Below are 19,864 nucleotides of genomic sequence, written 5' to 3'. Positions count from 1 at the left end.
TTGTTTGAAAAACATTGTCTTTCCATAAATACTTGTAGCAGCTTCACAAAGCTCACTTGTTGAAGTCTCAGATAAGAAGGGATCTTCCTGAGTGTGCAAACCCCTGCCATCAATTCATTTAGCATGTCAATTATTTTTTTTTTTGCCCTGAAGTTGCCTAGTTTTGTAGTTGCATAGTAACTTCAACTGGTTTTGAAGTGACACAGGAAAAACAACTGCATCTTTCTCCATCCTAGGAATGCCCTCTTTTTACTAGTGCTTCCCCTTTCTTTGAAGACTGTGGGAGCTGTATGTGTAAATTTTGTGCATAAACCTGCAACTGGACCCTTGTATTGTCAGGCGAGAAGGGCACAGTTGTTTCTCCTGGATCACTATGTATTTGGTGCTAGGATTTTATACCATTAAAACACCTCCTGGGAAGCAAATAAAGTTGTTTGTCTTGCTCATCTACTGAAGTTGTATTTAGAAGTTTACAGTTTGGAACACCTTTTCATTTTTGCCTGAAACTACTTAACTTCATTCAGTTGAGGAATATATGTCTGTCTTTGGGAACAGCTATGGCAAATAGGCATTTGGGACTAGTGTGGAGGTTGAAGAGGGAGAGAACTTTTAAGAAATGGAGCCCTGTAATATATATAAAAAAATAATTTGTGATATTGGAGATGCTCTTCCAAATCAGTATCTTAAAATTTATTGAGGAGGAAGGTGCAGTAATGTAGTAGGATTCACTGTACATTAGAGGAATGTCTATAAAGATCTCTGCTGTAGTATGCAAGGTTTAGAGCTTCCTGAAAAGTTTGTGTGCATTAAAATCGGCTGTAAACTCAGCAGGCACACACAGTGGGGAATCCTGCCAATGGCAGTCTTATTGACTACCCAGCATGGGACTCCCGTAAGCAGAGACCTGACTGACTAGAGTGAAAAACTTTTGGGTTTTAGGTCCATTGACACCGTGAATGCTGTGCAGATACAAAGGAACGGCTTCATGTCGCCACTAAAAAGCTTAGAGTGGTGACCCCAAGAGTTTTGATATTATCCTAAAGAGGTACAGTTTTATGCTTCATCTTTTAGAAATCTGCAAATGGGAAGTGTCCAAAGGGTGGAGGGATGAGAGATACAGAATATGTGACTGGTGAGGATAGGCTGAGGAAACTGGGTTTCTTTAGACTAAAAAGGGCTCCTGTGACTTTGCAATATATAAAAGATTTTTATGAAGAGAATTTTCATTAATTATTATCTGGCTGTTGCAGAAAATAAGAGAAGCAAATAATGAATTTTGACTTAGGAAATATTTTCAAACTACTGAAACTGTGAAGCATTAGAGCTGGCTGCTTGTGGAAGTTCTGAAATCTGCTTCACTGATTAATTCACTACAGGTTAAAACCCAGTTGGATGATTTCTAGTAAAGGAAGATTATATATGCTTTTTATCCTGCCTCAGAACAGGGGAAAAGAGAAGACAGCCACTTGAAGTCACTGTCAGCTCTTTCAACTCATCTCCATCTCTATGTTAAGATGAGGAATAGATATTTACAGAGTTGCTATAGGTTTAAATAACACTATACAGGGTATCATTTTCTTGCCCATCTGTGTGAAGGCACCCAAAGATTACACCAGAGCTGCTCTAAAAAAGCAAGTCAGTGTTAAACCTAGTAGCAAATACAGGCCAAAATACCATTCTACAGACAAGATAGCTGTAGTCTTATCAATGATATCCTACGAAAGTAAATGTATTTTTTGTCAGTGAATGTCCAAAATAGGAGAAAATCAGAGTTTTTGGATTATGAAGACCCTGGCAAGTATAATACAAAATATATCAAGCTTCTTATCTGAATCAAGAAGGAGGTAAATTGGACAGAAACATACTAAGCGGTGTTATTCAGTGTTTGGGGACCAATGCACAGGGTCTCATTTGTAACATAAGTGGGCTGATCAAGTTGGGAGTGGAAGCAAGATCCCAGCTGTAGCCTAGAAGTAGACTCCAGATGTTTTAAGACTTGATGTATTTCCTTACTCGCTGAAGGAGCTAGATCCTAAAAAGAGTTGAACAATTTCCTCTGTTGAATTGCATGGAAATTTTGAAATTCCAGATGAGATTGTTCATTTTATCCAGCCAAGACACTGTCCTTGCTAAGCCAGAAAAGGATCTGTGGCGTTGGTGCACCTTTGTCAGAAACTGAACTGTGCCCCTATGGAGAAATGCTTTCTGAACTGATTAAGAGACCAGAAAAATAAAAGCTATGTGTTGAACTCTTTTACTTCTTTAAAACCTTCAAACAGAAAAAGCAATTTAAATTGCTCAGTACTTCAAAGAAAATTATATCAACATGGAGAGAGGCTTTACATTGGGACTTCTTGTTAAAAAAGAAAAAAACAAAACCAACCCCCCAAAATACTTTTGTACTACATATGTAAAATTAGTTAAGTGTATTGCGGTATCAGATAAACTTTAACAGCTGCATTAAAAGATAACCAATTATTTGTGCATTATGTAAAATTAATGCTGGCAGTAAACCACTACTGGAAGAGTAAAGTAGCTCTGGCAAACTACATAGGGAAAGGAATTTATGGAAAAGGTAACTCGCAAGCTTAATCTCGAACACTTAAACATCCGATGTTGACACACTTCCATTTCCATAAAATAGTCATTCATTGCATTAACATTTTCTTTGTGCTTTTACTTTTCCTGATGGCCTGTTGGGAGTAAAAGAGAGGCTAAAATCAGAGATGGTGATGATGTGTTTCCTCCCTCCCTCTTTCATAATGTTCAGGTTAGTTCTTCTTTAGGATTTAGCCATATAATATGTGCTGCCCCAGACCGGGGGTAATTTCAACAGAGCTGTGACAGGCATGAACCTGGTCTACCATATGTTGTCCTTAGGAGATCTTTTCAAAACCTGAAAGTAAATTAAATAATAGGCAAGGTGTCTTTTAAAGAAAGGACATTTAAATTTTTATTTCATCTGGAATATCCCTTTCAAGCTCACTTTCTCCTGCTAGGCTTGTTTTATATTTGATTAGTTCTAGGAGATGGATTTTGACATTTAAAGTATGTGTAATAGAGAGAGAATAATGACATAGTTGGGATTACAGAAAAATATTTGCCCTTGAAAATGGTAATGCGTTGTTAAATACAGGTTGCATCATATCTGAGTATAATAAAATAAAAATGGAAATGTGAATGATTGTGTTGGGAATGAATAGTCTCGGAGTGTGATAGAGGAAGACAGAAGAGGGGACCTTGGCGATTCTAGCAATGCAGCACAGCACAGCTGAAAATGGATTTTGTAGCGTGGGCTCATTGTGTTTCCAAACCTGATGGTCTATATTTTGTTTAAAAAAGCCCAACATCCAAAAAAAAGATACCTGAATTAAAATTTCAAAAATTAAAATGAAAATAAAAGGTACCTGAACTAAATATAACCAGTGGTCTTCCAGTCAGTTCAGACCTCACACAAATCCTTGGAGAAGCTCCCCCTGAGTGCCACGGCATGTCGACTCCTCAAATGAGGGGTGCGTTTGTGTGACTGTTAATGCTGCTGAGGGGTTAAAAGTAAATTTTTGCTGGGGTGAGGACACCAGAGGTTATTTGCAGGGTGGATCATTCCTGATCTGTAGTGTGACTCCCATGAGAACTGTGTTGGCACAGCTGGGATGAGCTGAGGGCCGGAACGGGAGGCAAGTGCATGGGAGAAGGATGGGAGAAGATTTAGCATCTGTCTTCCATGATAGCCAGCATGTCATCTGCAGCGGGCACAGTTTGGGGGGCTCTGAAGCATATGGTTTGACAGTTTTTCTTCAACTCCTCTCTTTCCTGTGTAGCGGTGTGCAGATGTATATATTCCCAGTTTTCTGGGCAGGGATAAACTGTACTGAGACTAGAAAATTTGACGAGGAGTCTTCTGGGGCCATTAGGATCGGCTGCAGTTGTTTTGGTTTGTAGGTGGTTGGGCTATTTTGTTGTTTTTAATTCAAGTCATCAAAGTCAGCTCTCTGGGGAGTTTCTGGCGGGGTGTTAGTTCCCAGATCGAACTGAAGTGTTGGCAACTAACTGCTGTAGCCGGTGCCTATGCTGGGGCAGCAGTCCAGTGGCTCACGAAATGAGACTAAAAAGGTTAGTTTTGCCTGTGTCTTTATTCCCATTAATGATCTTTACTCTTCCATGTAAATCATGTGCCGGGGTCCTTGCTGTCGTTCTAATGAGTGTTTATGAATGGGCTTGGTCGCTGTCTTTTGGGCTGAGCTCTCTTCCAAATTGTCGCACACCTACCTGGGAAGCAAAATTTACAATGTGAGAGCATGAAGAAAGATACAGAGACAGGCAGCAGCATATTTGCTAATGATCTGCATACTTTTGCTAAGTTTATTGTATTAGATGTCAGGACTACAATTTTCTTGCAAATGTGCCTTTTTTTTTTTTTTTTCCTTTTCCTGTCCTTTCTGTGTTTCAGCTGTCCTTAATTCCTACTGACAGGAACTGAATCGAGTTCTGTTCTAGTTGTGTTTAAGGACTAGAAAACCAAACCCTAGGAGCAGGAAATTACAAGCAGTGAAGACTGCTCCAGCTCTCAGTTCCCCATAGCCCACCACAGCTCAGTACTTCGTGCAGTTGTTAAGGGTGGCTCTCAGAATACAGTTATTAATACAGTGTTTTGGCTGGAAGGAAAATGCAGGAGTCCTTTGTTGTTAATTTTTGGTCAAACTGGAGGAAATCTGGGCTTGATTCTTTGTATCTAATCTATGCGCTTGATTTACTTATCTGCTCTTTCATTTTCTCTAGCCTCTGCCATTCTGGTATCTATGTGCTAATGGAATTTGCCCTGTGCCTCTGTACTGCTAGATTGCTGCTCCTAGCAGAGACATCCCTGGGGCTCATAAAAATACAGCTGTGGAGTAGTTTGTGTTGTGCCTCTGGCAAGCTTAGGGCTGCAACAAATGCAATGTATTTAAAGAAATGATTGCCTGTTTGTCATGCTGTAGGCTTCCACTCCTATTTTTAAAGATGTCTTCCGTGTTGCTGAGAGCTTCATCCTTGCAAGCCAAAGCAGGACCTGGTTGTCAGGGTATGGAGCACAGCTACTGCCAGCTTGTGTGTGATATGCTCCCCATCTCTAACCTGCAAAATATCTAAGAAACTCCATATTCCTTTTCCTTTGTGGTGGGATTAGGGATTACTCATGACAAAAGATGCTGTAGCCCAGTTGGGTCCCTTCCCCACTTGGATATAGCAAGCAGCTATGTCTGGATCTGCGCTCCCATCCTGTGCACTTCCTGAATACGGGACCTGATTTTCCTCAAATCCCAGTGAAGGTCTTGATGCAGACCTTTTGTAATCCTTTCAGGAAGGGACTTTGGCAGCTCAGTTGCTGTAGGTTGCAGGTCTCGGAGCATTCCTGGTGCTATTGCAACTGCCTTTCCCTTGTGCTCTGCCTGTGTTGGGCATTACCAGATTGTGACATCTTGTCTCAGGGAGGCACATGTTTTCCTGGCTCCCTAAAACAGTTATCCCTCACTCTAGAGATCATCAGATGCAAATAGGCAGCTGTTTACCTTTCCACTGACTCACAGGCATGTCTGCTCTGCAGTGCTCTTTGTGATTTCCATGGGTGGCCTTTCAGGTTTCCAAACGTACTGATCTTGTGGCGTGCTGTGCCAGCTCACATCTTCTCTTCAAAATACAAAAGTGCCTCTTCTTTTTCATCTCTCTCTCCAGTAACACTTGCGGTTTGTGTCATTCAACTGTTGAGCATTCTTCATCAACTTTCAGCGTTCTTTAAACTCCTTTTTGCACATCTGTCTGATGCTGAAAAGTTTCTGCTATTTAAACCTGCAGCTCTTTGCAGGCAAACTGGCTTTCCTGATGATATGACTACTCATTGCCCTGTTCAAGCAGTGGCTGTTTTCTTGGTGCAGAGTCCGTAATTTCAGATAAAATGAATCATTTGTTCCCCAAGTGATCCACCAAGTAGTGTGCTGTTATGTGTTTCTGTGACTGATGTCTTGGAGACCTCTTCTGAGACTGATGTCTCAAAACTTCTGGAGGTAATTGTGGGAGAACTGTAGGCACCTTTGTGGAAGTGGGCAGGTTAATATGTATGTATATATATTATTATATACGTGTATATATATCATGAATGCTCAAAGTCAGCATAGGGAGTCTGCGGTGGGATGTGCTCCTGGGAAGAGCCAAAAGAATAATCTTTAGAGAATAGGGAGCTGGTTGGAAGGAGCTTGAGGCTGTTAGGAAATAAAGCTAGTAGGATGACTGGGAGGGACAGGAAATTAAATCACATAGGAACTGAGTGGATGGTGATGCCAGAGAAAAGCCTGAACACTAGAACTAAGCGTATGTGGGCTGCGGGAAGGATCTCTGAACAGACACATTGGAAAGCAAGAGTTAAAGAACGTGTTTAGCATCAGGGATGGCAAAAGTGACAGGTGGTTGAACGTGAATTTAGCTTGGGGTATTTCATTCAGTCCTTCAGAAATGATGCTTTTAAGTGCAAAGTGATAGCAACAGCTATATTTGCTCAATGTGGGCAAAGAATATTATGCAGCAGTGAAAGATGGATTGTTAGACTAATAAAAAATGAATACATGGTGTAAGGGAATACCTAGACTGGGTTCAATGTGTTAAATATGAATAAGCAAAACAGTGCCCTTGCTGTGGCTTGTTGGCTTCAGTTTTTTAAATGTTCCAGCTCCTCTGGACTGCTTATGTTTATGTAAAGACTTGCACTGGGATGTTAATCAGCACATCCAGCCGTTAATCTGTTTTATAGGATCAGCGTCACTGTTGTCAATGTCCAAAAATACATCTTTAGAAGTGATAAAGAGTCACAGTTGGGACTCTACAGTTACTGGTGGATACTTCTCCATGGGTTCAAATGACTTGCTGCAAAAAATCATATATATTGCAAAAGGTGCTGATGATGCTGATACTGGTTTAGATTATGGTGTGGTCAGAGTGATAAAATTGACAAACTGCAGGGAAAATGCAGACAGATTATCCCCTCGTTTCTCCCCAGCATACATTCCATGCTGTTCAGAAACTTTATGCAAATGACAGTAATATAGAAAAGAATCTGTTCAAAGTCCATCTAGATTTTTTTAATGTAAGGTTACTTTTTGCCCCTTATGGATTCATTTATGCTTGAAAATTCAGGGAAATTAACTGCAAGCAAAATTACTATAATGTATTTGCTAGATCTGTGCTTTCTCAATGGGTCACAAAGGAGCTATTCTGCAGAAAACTCATTCCTAAGAAGTGACTGTTTTTGGAAGGCTCTTCAAAAATAAGTTGTGTTTCACAGAAAATGTTGTTTCCATTTTCGTAGTTCTCCCAGCCCTGTCCCTCTCCTCACTTAATTAAACCTTTATTAAATGTTTATCAAAACAACACTGTTGGACTATTTGGAAACTATTTGTCCCAACTATAAAGAGGAGCTCTGGCGGGGGGGAGCTTGGCACAAACAGCAAAGCTGTAGTCCCTGAAACTGGTCCCAGTTGACTTCAGCCAGCTTGTGTCTGGGAAGGTTATAGCTTATGTGTTAAAGCGGGGCAGAGTAAGATGGAGAGAGAGAAAGCTGAATGCAAATGGACAAAAAGGAATAAACTGGCAGTGAACCAGGCTGGATGCTCCATAGAGGGAATGACTAACTGGGTATCTTTAGTGCCTTTCAGATACTGGTATCCGCAGACATGAAAAACATTGACTGCCTGTTACAGCAGTCCTGGCTTATTCTGCATTGTGGCGTGGTGGGGTGGTTCCTTCTGTCTGAAGCACAGATTTGCTTTCAGATGTGTTTCCCACCCAACAGAGTACCCTTGCTCGGTACTTTACCATTAGGCATGGAGAGAGCCCTTGCCCTGGACAGCTTTAGGTTTGTAAGCTCTCTGGTTCACTTAGATGATGGTGTTGCCCAGTTCCTTGTAGTAAAATATTACCTTTGATATAGAGGAGAATTAATAAAAAAATCTTCCAGCATACCAGAGGAACTGTGGGAGAGAGACTGGAACTAAGAGGAAGGACTTTGAAGTAGGCACTTAATTATATTTGGGGCTTTTGAATGCAATGCTGTAAGTGGGAAAGAGAAAACTGCTTCCCTCTTGGTTTTTCAATAATGAAGGAATAAAATGTCTCCTGTGTGCAGCAAGCCTGCTCATATGGGGATGTTAGAGGCATCGCTGGAGTCTTGCCTGAGTAAGAACAGCAGGATGAGAGCCCCATGGAGCAGCACTGATGTGCAGCTGAAAGAGATAATGGAAGAGTGGAAAGCAGCTTCATTTAAAGAACACATCATGAAGCAGTGTCAGGAAGTGTTTCTACAGACGAAGATAAATTACCGGTATGCAGTCATCCCATCAGCCAAGAGGAAAAATAAATTTTACTTATGAGAAATAATAGAGCTGCCTTTGTAGGAATGGTGCAATGCAGCGAGTGAAGTGGTCCTGATGGACTTCCCCCAAACCGGAACGTAACTGCGAATTTATGAAGGCAGCCCAGAAAGACGTTTTTGATTCTCACTTTCTGTTTCACCATCGTTTCTCTTTACTGTACAAAGCAGTCATAATTCAGACTTGCCATAAATTTTTAAAAAGAGTTGATCTTCATTGCCTCTGTTTTTGAACAACTAATTAATGGGCATTTTGGGCTTGCACCACAAAGGGTATTTTAACTGTTCAATATGGTGTGATTTCACCTCTGCCCTCAGCTGAACATCTTTGGGCTCCCATGCCAGTACACCTCAGTGAGGCTGGAAAATGAGCTAGATTTTGGTAGTACTGTGTTGCAGGTCTCACCTCCCTGTTTTCCCTTGGTTTTGCTCTGTCATTTCTCCAGTTTGGCAGGTGCTGCTCTTCCTGCTACACTCCACTTCTTTTACTGGCACTGCACCATCATTCTTTAATCAATGCAATGGAAAGGGATTTTCAGAGACATGAAGCAACCTCAATGCTTGCTTGATTTTTTTACTAGGTTTTAACTTGAATTTTTTTATTATACTAACAAATGGAAATCTCGGAGCCATTAGAAAAGGAGTGGCACTGAAATGGCCTCAGATTCACCCTTGATCCTCTAATTATGCTTTCCAAGATACTATCTCATTATCTAAAACTCAACTGTGTCATTAGCTATATCTCATTTTTGTAATTACAAGCTATATATTTGTCATATCTATGGAAGCAGAAAACATTAACATTATAAATCTATGGTTTATGCAGCCTCAGCAGGAATTGCTAATGAACGAACCTTCCTTTCTGTCTCTCTCTAAATTTTTTTCCACAAGCTTTTCCAAAGCAGTCCTGTAAATGGAGACTGAGCCTGAAAATTTAAATGGTGAAGTGCCCCCCTTAGGCCTTCTCCTTGCTTTGTTATCAAGATATCTGTGTCTATATTAAGAGACCATGGTAATAAATTCTGAATTTGTTTTTTCTGTTCTTAAAATATCTAATTCTTCATCTTGGTTCCACAAATAAAAATGTAAATGCAAGTTTCAGAGAGAAGATTAGCGCAACTAAATAAACAGTAATCTTAACAAGCATCTGTTGTCAGAGGAAAACTTTGCACTGTGGAGGAAAGCAAAGCTCAAATTCAGAGTTTCTCTTCTTTTCTCACAATTTCTGTGCATTTGTAGTCCGGATAGTTAGCTGAGTGGTCAGCAAAACTTAACTGTCATGGCTGAGTGGTGAAAGCAATGTGTTTAGATTATGCTTTTCCAGGTCAACACCTTGAGTTTGGTGACTTGGTATTTGTCAGCTGTGGTCTTCTTTCACATCTCTATTATACATTGTAAAATCACTGTAGATGTCTCCATGAAACTATAGCCAAACTCCAGTGACAGTGGAGTCTCATGCATGGCAGATGGTCTTCCTTACCCTAAGAAGGGTTTCTCCATGCTTCTGGTGCCCTCCTAAATCATGTCTTTCCAGTCTTTCCTTTTATCCTGTGTACTCTGTGGATTGATTCCCCCCTCCCCCCCCCCCATCTACCTCTTGATCTTCATTTCTCTGCACTGCCATTTTCAGTTGAGTTTAGTTCTCACTGCTGCCTAGGTCTCCATGCTTGCGATACGCTCTCAGCTCCACCTGGACTTCCATGTGTGAGTGAGCTTTACTCTGCAATAGGTCACAGTTCTTGTTTAAGATCACTTTCCCCTTCTTATCTCTGAAACGCACAGTGGGACATTTTTTGTTTATTTGCATTTTTTCCTTATCCCTGTGGTTACTACAAAGCCAGTCATTTAAAATCTTGTATTTCAAACAAGTGAATATTTGGAGTAGGGCAACTCTACGAAAGGTATGCTTTCACTTCAGGATACAGCAATAAATTGTAATGCAACACTTCTTTTGCAATTGTGTAAAACCTTTAAACAAACACGCAGAATACTTTTAAATTACTGCAAAGTATCTCTCAGTAGCATAGTAATTAGAATTCATACTCCTTTTCCTCAAATTCATGCTGGCTGTAAAGAGTAATATTTAGACCACTTTTTATACAAATACAGCATTGACTTTCAAGAGTTAGTGGATTTGTTTTTTCTGGAAGCGATGATGTATTTCACTTTTGCTTGGCAAAAATGGTGACTGCAATTTACTGGATTTGTTGCTTTTATGACCTGTGGATATGCACAGTGTGTGTCTGTGCCAGAATACATAATCCCAATTTTATTCTTTTATGCAGTTAGAGTAAAAAAAAAAGATTCAATACTTTGATGTCATCCGCACCATGAAGACTTGCAATGAATGGTAGGAAAACGGCTGTAGCCACCTTATGGAAACAAGGAACTTCAATGCAGCAGCAGTTGCATATGATCATAGCACGGTGCTGCTGCAGATGAGGTTGGCTTCCTTTTTTCTCTTCAGAATTTCCAATTGAGTGTTTTTGCATCCATTCACATGCACTGGATGAACTTCAGTCGGACATCCTGTCTACACCCCTAGTCATCAAGGAGAGCAACACAGATGCATGCAGTGTAGGAGCAGAAATAAAGACGTTTGAAAACTTTGCTATACGGTCTGCCTAAGGAACTGCATAGGGTTGCAGGATTTGGTTTGGGACATAGTGTGCTTTTGGATATAGCATGTCCTGCAGCACAGCTCGAACAGTTGTCTGGTGGTTTCCTAAGGCATCATGAAAATGCCTTGCGGTTTTTTAGGTGCTTCCATTTTGAGTATTGCCGCAGTTAGTTGGTTATTTCCCTTCCAGTCAATCTTTTCTTCTGGCTGACTGAATTATGTCTTTCAATGACATCATAATTAGCAGTGCTGAAGTCATTGATTTCATTTAGAGGTAATCTTTTGTTTGTTTTCACAACTTACTTTCCTATCGTATTCTGCAGTGTGCTTTGTGTGTGGAGGTAACGCCAATATTATTCCAAGGGTGTTCAAATGAAATGACAAAACATTTCAGCATTTCTGTTGGCCTGAAGCAGCCAGATTTTCTGTATCCATGGAATAGAACTGAAGTTTGTATTTTTCTAAAACTAAAACCCTATTCAAATAATATATTAAATTGTTCCAGATGCACAGTGTTGCTTTGCTGACAACAGCTGTCTGTTCTGGAAACAATATTGGTGTCTAATTAGAGCTTACATTGTGAAAATTATGTCTAGACTTTATAGAAGATGATATGATTTCTACAGAGATGGAAAAAAGCCCTAGAGGATATACTGCTCCACAGGGCCTGGAAAAAGCAGACACTATTTCACCTTACTGAGTTATTGAGATTAAATCAAAAACTACAAAAATGATATATTTTATCATGGGTTGTTTCTAAAGGGTCATGCCGTGCCAGCTCTCCCGGGGGACCTTTGACGGCGCTCACCCCAATGGCCAGAGGCCAGGCAGGGTCCCATGCCGCCGGCCGTCTCTTCCCCGTCTTTGTGCCCCTCCAGTCTCTGCAAAGAGCAGGCTCCCCACAAGGCAAAAAAAGAGCAGAGCCCGACTTCCAGCTTGTTTGACAATGGATCTCCCCTAACAGATTGTCTGTGCCAATGCTGGTACCATCCAGAGCATTAAAAACCTGATTCGCTCGTGCCAGTGTAAATCGGGAGTTGTTTTTATCAGAGCTTGTGGTCTGTTGCATGAAGCTGATTTGCTCCATTTGTGCCATCCCACGGTGAGTCCCTTCACCTGAGGGCTTGGAGGAGCAGGCAGTGCCCCATCTCACGTGCGGCTTTGCTCTGTGGAGGGACGAGGCTGGGAGGACCACGCAGGTCTTCGCACGCAGGTATTCACCAAAGCAAGATGTGTCAGAGTCTGTCCATGGCTCTGGGAAAAGCATAGCATAAAGTGAATGTATTTGAGGTTTACTTTGCCGAGCTCATTCACTTTCATATCATCCATCTCCTGTCTTTTTAGAAAGAAATCTGCTAAAATAACTCTATTTTGATGACAACTTTTTTCATATAGATCTATAGGGAACAAGGTCTTTTTAAGAAAATCCTTTTGTATATTTTAATTCAAATGAAATTCATATTTAAATCGTTCTCTTTAGCTAAAATGTAAATTCAGATGCTAAACTGAACCAATCTGTCTGCTGCATATGCTTTATCATCTAACTGTCTTGACAACCCTTGTTAACATTTACATAAACTGTACAGGCTAATAATAATGATGATGATGGAATTAGATCGTTACTATCTTATTTTTGTTATATAATTTTAATCTCTGTAGGAAGGAGAGCCACTATATCTTTTGAATTAGTCAATGACTCTGCTTTACTATTATTAGTTATTTGTATGCATTTGTTTCTCTAGATAGCACAGAAAAGCATGCTGGTTTCCTTGCAGGATATCTAGAAAGCTGTCTGTTATGCTTGTCATCTAAATTATTACATCATTTAATAATGATATCTTTAGCATGTTGAACTGACCTTTCTCTGAAATGTATTCAGTGCTGAATCTGGTTGACAGTAATTGGCAAAGTTATTGTGGACTATATGATCATGCATCTCATCCGCTCTATTTTTTAGAAGTCATGTCATGGACTTGTCCAGAGAAGTTAGTGAGTTGATGTCGAGCTGCTGAGTAGTTAGTAGAGCAAGGTAACAGGTTACAGTGTGTGTCCTGGAGGAATGGGACAACAGTCATCTTACAACCTTCGAGGTCTTGAGTTTTTTCAGTTCCACTGGTCTCTTTGCTCTTTCATAAGATATGTAAGTTTTGTGGTTAATATATTTCTGTATTTTTCTATACTGACATACAGGGGTTTTTTTCCTTCTGCTTCTTGTAACAGTAATACATAAGGGCAAATATAGGTAATTTTAATCTGTTACATTTTGAGTATGAACTGCTTAAAATCCTTAGAATGGTATTTATGAAAATTTTGAAATAGAGAAGTAATCGTGATTGTTAACCAATATACAAGAAAGAGAAAAAAATCAATTTTAAATGGTTATATGAAATATATATATACACTCAAGAACATAGTTTAACCATGTAAAATGATTTATTGAGCTAGTTTTAACTTCTTATTTAGGATTTTCGCATGAGCAATAACAGCATATAGTTTTGCAAAAAAACTCACTAAAAAGCTGGTTTGACTTGAGTTTTCATTTCTCTTGTAAATTGATCCTTTTTTAAATAATGTGAGGGAGCAAGCCATGTGACTGGCTGAAGCTTGAAATATCCATTTTATAATTATAGCTTTTAAATTTTTGGAAAAAGGAGAAATTCCCTTTAATTTTAAACTTGATTTTTATGTGTAGGGAGCAAAAATCAGTGGTACCAAAGCACAGAATTATAGCAATATATTACTAATAGCACGATATGGTATTGTCATGGAGGGACTTAAAAAAGAAAAAAAACTTTGGAAAAACTCTGCTGGCCATTTTGAATGATGTGAAAGAGATTTTCATGCCATAAATTCTTGCATACCATACTGACTGGTTTTGATTTGTGCTTTCAAGGCTGTATCAGCCATGCTTATTCTTTTCCTCTTTGCTTTTGTTGAGGACCTTCAAAGCCATCAGCAGCCCTCCAGCCAGGATCCCTGGTGAGCCCGCTCCTCGTGCCCCGTGTCGGTGCCTCCAGCTGGTTCCTTTCTTATGAGTCTGCTCCCCCTTTCACATGCTGTGGCACAAGCCTACGTATTTGAGACAAAATGTTGCCATTACATAAGGAATGTGACTTGTACAGTGCACAAGTGGTGTGTGGGTGAAGGCACATCTTGGGGAGAGCGGAGCGATGGGCTGTGTAAAAATAGGCATTGCGGTACATGCCAAAATGAGTAAGTTACATTGTTGACTGAACAACTCAACCTAATCCCCCTTCTCCTGCCCACTTTCCTCCCCCAGCTTCTAATAACTGTAATCCAATAAAATAAATGATACAAGCTGAAAGGAAGTAGAAAGTGGCTTAATTTCTGTCACTTGTCAAATATTCAATCATTTTGCCTGCTGTGAATTGCATAGAAAATCAGCCACTTTTTCAAGTTTTTGTAAAATATTTTAATGGGCAAACAGAAAGCGTTGGTCAGTTCTGTGTGTGTGTATAAGCGTATATATATATACAGATATAAATAAAAACCTACATGAAGGACCGTGCTTCACTAGCTTATTTAAGGATCATTCAACTGCTTTTAAAAACGTGTTAAATAGCAGACAGGGTGGAAGTTGCGAATAGAATGGTTAACTGTGGTGAATTAGTGTCAAAATGTGAAGTTGATTAGTCATTTTATATCAGCTGTAATTATGGAACATTACCACAAATAAATCATGTACACTGGGATATACCAAAAGGTAATGTTATTGATTGCATCTGACATTTAGATAATAAGCTCCTATTGAAATCATACAAAAGGTAATTTTAAATCTTATGTCTTTGTCAGAGTTATAGTTTTATGGTCAAAACATTAAATTAGTTTTATCCTACAGCCGTGATGCAGTTTCATTTTGCAGTGTTGGAAAGACAGCTCTATGTATAAGAGCCTAAGTTTGAAAATGTTTCTGCTGGTGCACTGATGTGAACAGCCACCAAGCCAGACCTTCAGATGCTTCCAGGGCTTTCAGGTGCTGATAGCTATCTTTTAATACTGCACTGGTTGGCAAAATGCCTTTGAAAATCCAGTCTGTAGGGACTTCCATCTTGCACAAATCTAGAAACCATTGGTCTGTGCTTCAGCTTTGGGATTTGTGACATACATTTTCTGTATACATGTGACTTAAAGCCAAAGGAGAGCTGAAACTTTGCAAACCAGCTGCCATGTTACCAGTCAGCTTTGGCTCAGCCTTGGAGTTTGTAAATAGAAAGAGGCTCCTGTGTGCCAGCAGTTACCAGTATGAGTGTGGGTTGATTGGGAGAAGTTCACAGTGCTAGGAAGGGGGCAAGGAGCTTGCTTTTCTCCTTAAAAAGGATGGTTTGCTAGGATGGGTAACACCATCCCATTAATGTGCCTGTTATGTCTTTGAGTCCTGGGCGGCCCAGGGGAAACCTCTTACTGGATGTGCACGAAGAACGGTTTTATATTGCCTTGGCAGCCACCGATGGATGCTTGAGGCAGTTGAGCAACGCCCACCTCAATTTATAACTCTGCTTTGCTTTGCTCAGTATTTCAGAGAAAGGCCAGCAGTCTTGGTGAAAACAAGGGAGTTGGCAGGTCTGAGCTTTCAGCAGCTTGTGAGATGTCCCCACCTAAGGAACAACTTTGAGGCACGTGATAAAGGGATGTGTAGCATGTCCGCTTTGTGAAAAGACTGTGCCGTTTCAGGTATGTGCCTTGCTGAGCTGCTTATTTTCACTTGTGCTGTATGGCCTGCCGACCTGCAGGGTTGTTGCTATGATGGGTGAGCTCTGTTTCTCTAGCAATTGGAGAAATCTGCTATTTACTAATTAGAAGTGCAATAGTGAAAGTTTTTTTCTGAGAGATATATCAGTATAGGTTAATTGTGCTCAATAGACCTGTGTGTGATTACATAAATCACAAATTATTTAAAATGATTACTGTGATTTGATGAGCTTGACTCTTGAGCATCTTGGGGGGCGAGGGAGACTTTCAATGGTTTGTTTGGCATAAAGAAGCTTAACCCTAATGCTTTGCTGTTCATGTTTGTGATGCATTCGCCTGGTCTCTGTTTGCGAAATCAGAGTCAGTGGGCCAACACTTAAATCTGAGATCCAGGAAAATTGCTTTTGACTTCATGAAATCTTAGCCTGGGAGGGGTAAAAGGCTGCATGAAAACAAACATAGGAGTTAGCTGACCTGTTGTTTGCAGATTGACTCTGACAGCCTGGCCAGAGGCTAGCATGTACCTAAAGGCATCAGAGAAAGCATATGCCGTACCAACCTGAACTCGCCAGCAGAGAGAACTCACGTGTGGCATGACTCACACATGACTTCTCCTTATTGTAAATACTGTGGTCATATTGGGATTTTTTTTCTTAACTCCTCTCAATGCTCTCTTGGTCAGAAGCACATGACTGACTCATTCCTGCATCTGGATATTGACGTCACTGTGATGCACTTTTCATTTCTAGCATGAATGTTCCGGTCTCTCCAGTAGGGCATTTAAAATGAATACATGATGCCATTTATTATTGAAGAGAAGGAAATGAACTAGAAAAATGACATTCATGGGCTTTCCAACTCATTCTCCATTGCGTTGAACATATTGGGCATCAGAGCCTGTCAACACAGTCATCTGAAAATGTCTCCTTCAGTGTTTCACTCCTAAGAGCCTGAATTATTCATCAGAGATTTTACTATGTTAACATATTCTTATTATCACATTGAATTTAATTCCAGTGCATGAAAAAGTAAGTTCGCTGTTTCTGTTTGCATAAAAACAGATAAAAGTATTAATGCTTTATCAGCCACCCTTCTGAATCCATCGTAGCGAGTCAGAGCAGAAGGAAGTGCAAAGTAATGTCAGATCACGTAAAATTAAAATGTTTATAATAGCCGAGGTGATCATGAAGAACTAGTGAAGAAGTTTCTAATTCTTGGATGAACAGCATGAAATAACAGATGTCTGGATTTAGGAGTTGAAGTGTTTTATTCTGTGGGATGGGGAGTCTGCAGCAGGATGCCCTCTGAGCTCAGGTCCGCACGTGCAATGCATGTCACAGCACTGTGGCACGGGGAGTCAGAAATGCCCTGGGCAAGATGAAATACTTTGGAGCACAACAGAAAGCGATGAAGGCCTGGAGTTCTGATTCAGTTATTGCTTGGTAAAAGAGTGCGAGGTTTATTTTCTAGTCTTTTTCTTTTTTCTTTGGAGACAGAATAAATGTATTCTAGAGAGTTTCTCTGAGCTGATGTTCAGGGGCTTCTTTATGACCGGCTCTGTGACAAGGGACGTAGCAAAAGCAGATCAATTTTTGGGGGGAGAAATTACATTCTGTTGTGTCAGTGGGCAAAAATGCACTGATGACTTTTTTCTGAAACCTGATCAAAAGTATTGTAATTATAGGGCTATTTACAAGCTTGAAAATAAGTTTTCAGGTTTAACATTTACACATGTACATAACTGTGGGTGATGTCATGGATTTAGTTCTGCATATGTAGCATTGTTTAACCTACAAAGTGGAAGTTAGCATGGTGGAGCAAAGCTCTGAGCCAGAATCCATGCAATTCATCTGCTTTGAGTGCTCACTTGGAGAGGGAAGATGATTGTGTTCTATGCATTCAAAATGTTTGTTTTCATGTAGCCATAAAGCATTGTGACAGTCATTTCCCCATCAGCTCAGAACTGACATCTCATGTCAAGGAAACTTGCGGTCCTGCTGAGGTAGCTAACCGCATGGTTACACAGAGAACAACAATAGTATTTCTGACTGTCCATATGCTCTTATGTTCAGGGAGAGGACCAGTGCTGTGGACAAAGCTAAATATTTAGACATAGCATGAACAGAGTCCAAGAAACGCATTTTGAGTCCTAAGTGCCTCTCAAACAACTGAACGTGACTGCTTATGCAAAAAACCCCCTCTCTTAAAATTACTGGCATCATTTAAGTGTGGGTCAAGTATGAATTTATCTTAGACACTAGATTGAAAGATAAGTATAAAGTAGGCCAAATAGCAGGATTGTGGATTGTGGGTTTTTGGTTTGGGTTTTGTTTTTTGGGGGTTTCTTTTGTTCCTCTGGCTGTTTTCTTTCTTTCTGTTGGGTTTTGGTTTGAATCAGATTGAACCATATTTTCAAAAAACTTCCATCATTTGGAATTAGTTAGAAAAGTTTGTTTAAGAAACCCCAGCCCACAGGCCTTCTTGAATAAGATGTATCCAGTGACTCTGCTGTTGACACAAAGACAGTTTAGAGGACGTCAGCAGAGGGAAAAGGGGATGTGTCGAGTACAAATTATCTGACACCATAAGGAGCCAGGACTGTCTCTTGTCCATCTGTTTCTTCCCCGATCAATTTTAAAGGCCTCTGAAGGTGGTTGTATGAATCCCACCCTCAGACCTGATGGCCTGGTTAAAGTCTGGGCTTTCTAGTTCACAGCTGGAGCAGGATTTCCTTAGCTGCTGGCTGCCCAGGAGCCATGGGCAAGGGGTGCCTGTGTTTCCCCATCCGGAGGCAGTGGGTGAGCCCTGCCAGAGCTGTCAGCAGGAGCCCCGAGAAGCTGAGCAAAACTAAACTGTCCAATGTTCTCCAGGGTGAAATCCTATTAGCGGAACAGTGGCTTTTTCCACTAACTTTTACTAGACTAAGCAAATTGGCAGCATGGTAATTATAATCTATCTGTTTTGAAAACTCTTTATTACTCTCCTGACACTCAGCAGGCATAGGCTTTTGATATACATATTGAAAATACGTATATAAGAAGCATTAGAAGTGTTTGCATGTCTAAAGTACTGCAATTCAGTTTGGAATATTAAAGGAAAAACTATTTTAAAATTTGCTGCCTAGGGATACGTGTTTTAGTAACGGGAGCATTTTTGTAAAACCAACTTAATTTCACATTTTGTGAATGTGAAATTCAGCATATATATTTGATTATTGTTGGGAAGGGGTGCTGTATTCTGCTGACTGCTAATGATTGCATTGATATTGCATCTCATTGGTAACAAAATCATAACAGGAATGCATGCCTAAAAGTTTGAATGCTGCATATTTCCACGTATGGTTTGCAAATGCAGTCCTATCAAATGTTTTGCAAAGAAATTAATAAGTAATGCTGAATTTGACACCTTTTTGCACTACTCCTACCTATTTTGCAAGCAGAAAAAAGCTAGATTCAGTAACAAAATATTCATTGCTAATTACTGCTTAAACCTATGTGACCTTAGATTTCCTCTGGTGTTTAGCTTTGAACAAATTATTTTTAAAAAGCCCTCAAGTGTCTTAAGTTACTGTTTTTAGCACATTTTCATGAAGTTTTGAGAGCCATATACAGACCATGAATGTATGTGGTGTAAAAGAGGTGGAGAAAAGGCTACAGTAGATTTCATAAGACTGTTTCGTGAGGAAAGAAGGCAGTAGGCAGTACTGAAGCCTTTATGTCAAGCAGAAGCATCAAAGCTTCAAGCCCTGTGTGGTGTGTCTTCTGCCAAGAAAGCATGACAATTCTCAAAACAAAGCAACCCCCACCACCACGTACGCTTTGAATGTGAATATCACCTCTGTGATGCATGATGACTTGTGAAGCTTACCGAAAACACCCTCTTCTCATTTCAATGAATGCTTTTTGGCTTTTTATTTTCTACTTTTGTATTTGGAAATTGTTAGTTTTCAGTTCTGCCCTGTTCACACCTGATTTCTAGTTTGCCCGCAGACTTTGGCAGCTTGAACTGCTCTGCCACTCTAATCTTTAAGACAGTGGGTTTTCAAAGTGTGGTTTAAAGGCAATTGTTCGGATTTGATCTTGTGCATGAGGAGTTGCGTATTTTGTCTAGACTTTCATGTAGTATATTCTTGGAAAAGA

This window comes from Gymnogyps californianus, chromosome 9 (assembly GCF_018139145.2).
Source record: "Gymnogyps californianus isolate 813 chromosome 9, ASM1813914v2, whole genome shotgun sequence".
In the NCBI taxonomy this organism is placed as follows: Eukaryota; Metazoa; Chordata; class Aves; order Accipitriformes; family Cathartidae; genus Gymnogyps; species Gymnogyps californianus.
Note: the sequence above shows the minus strand (reverse complement) of the source record.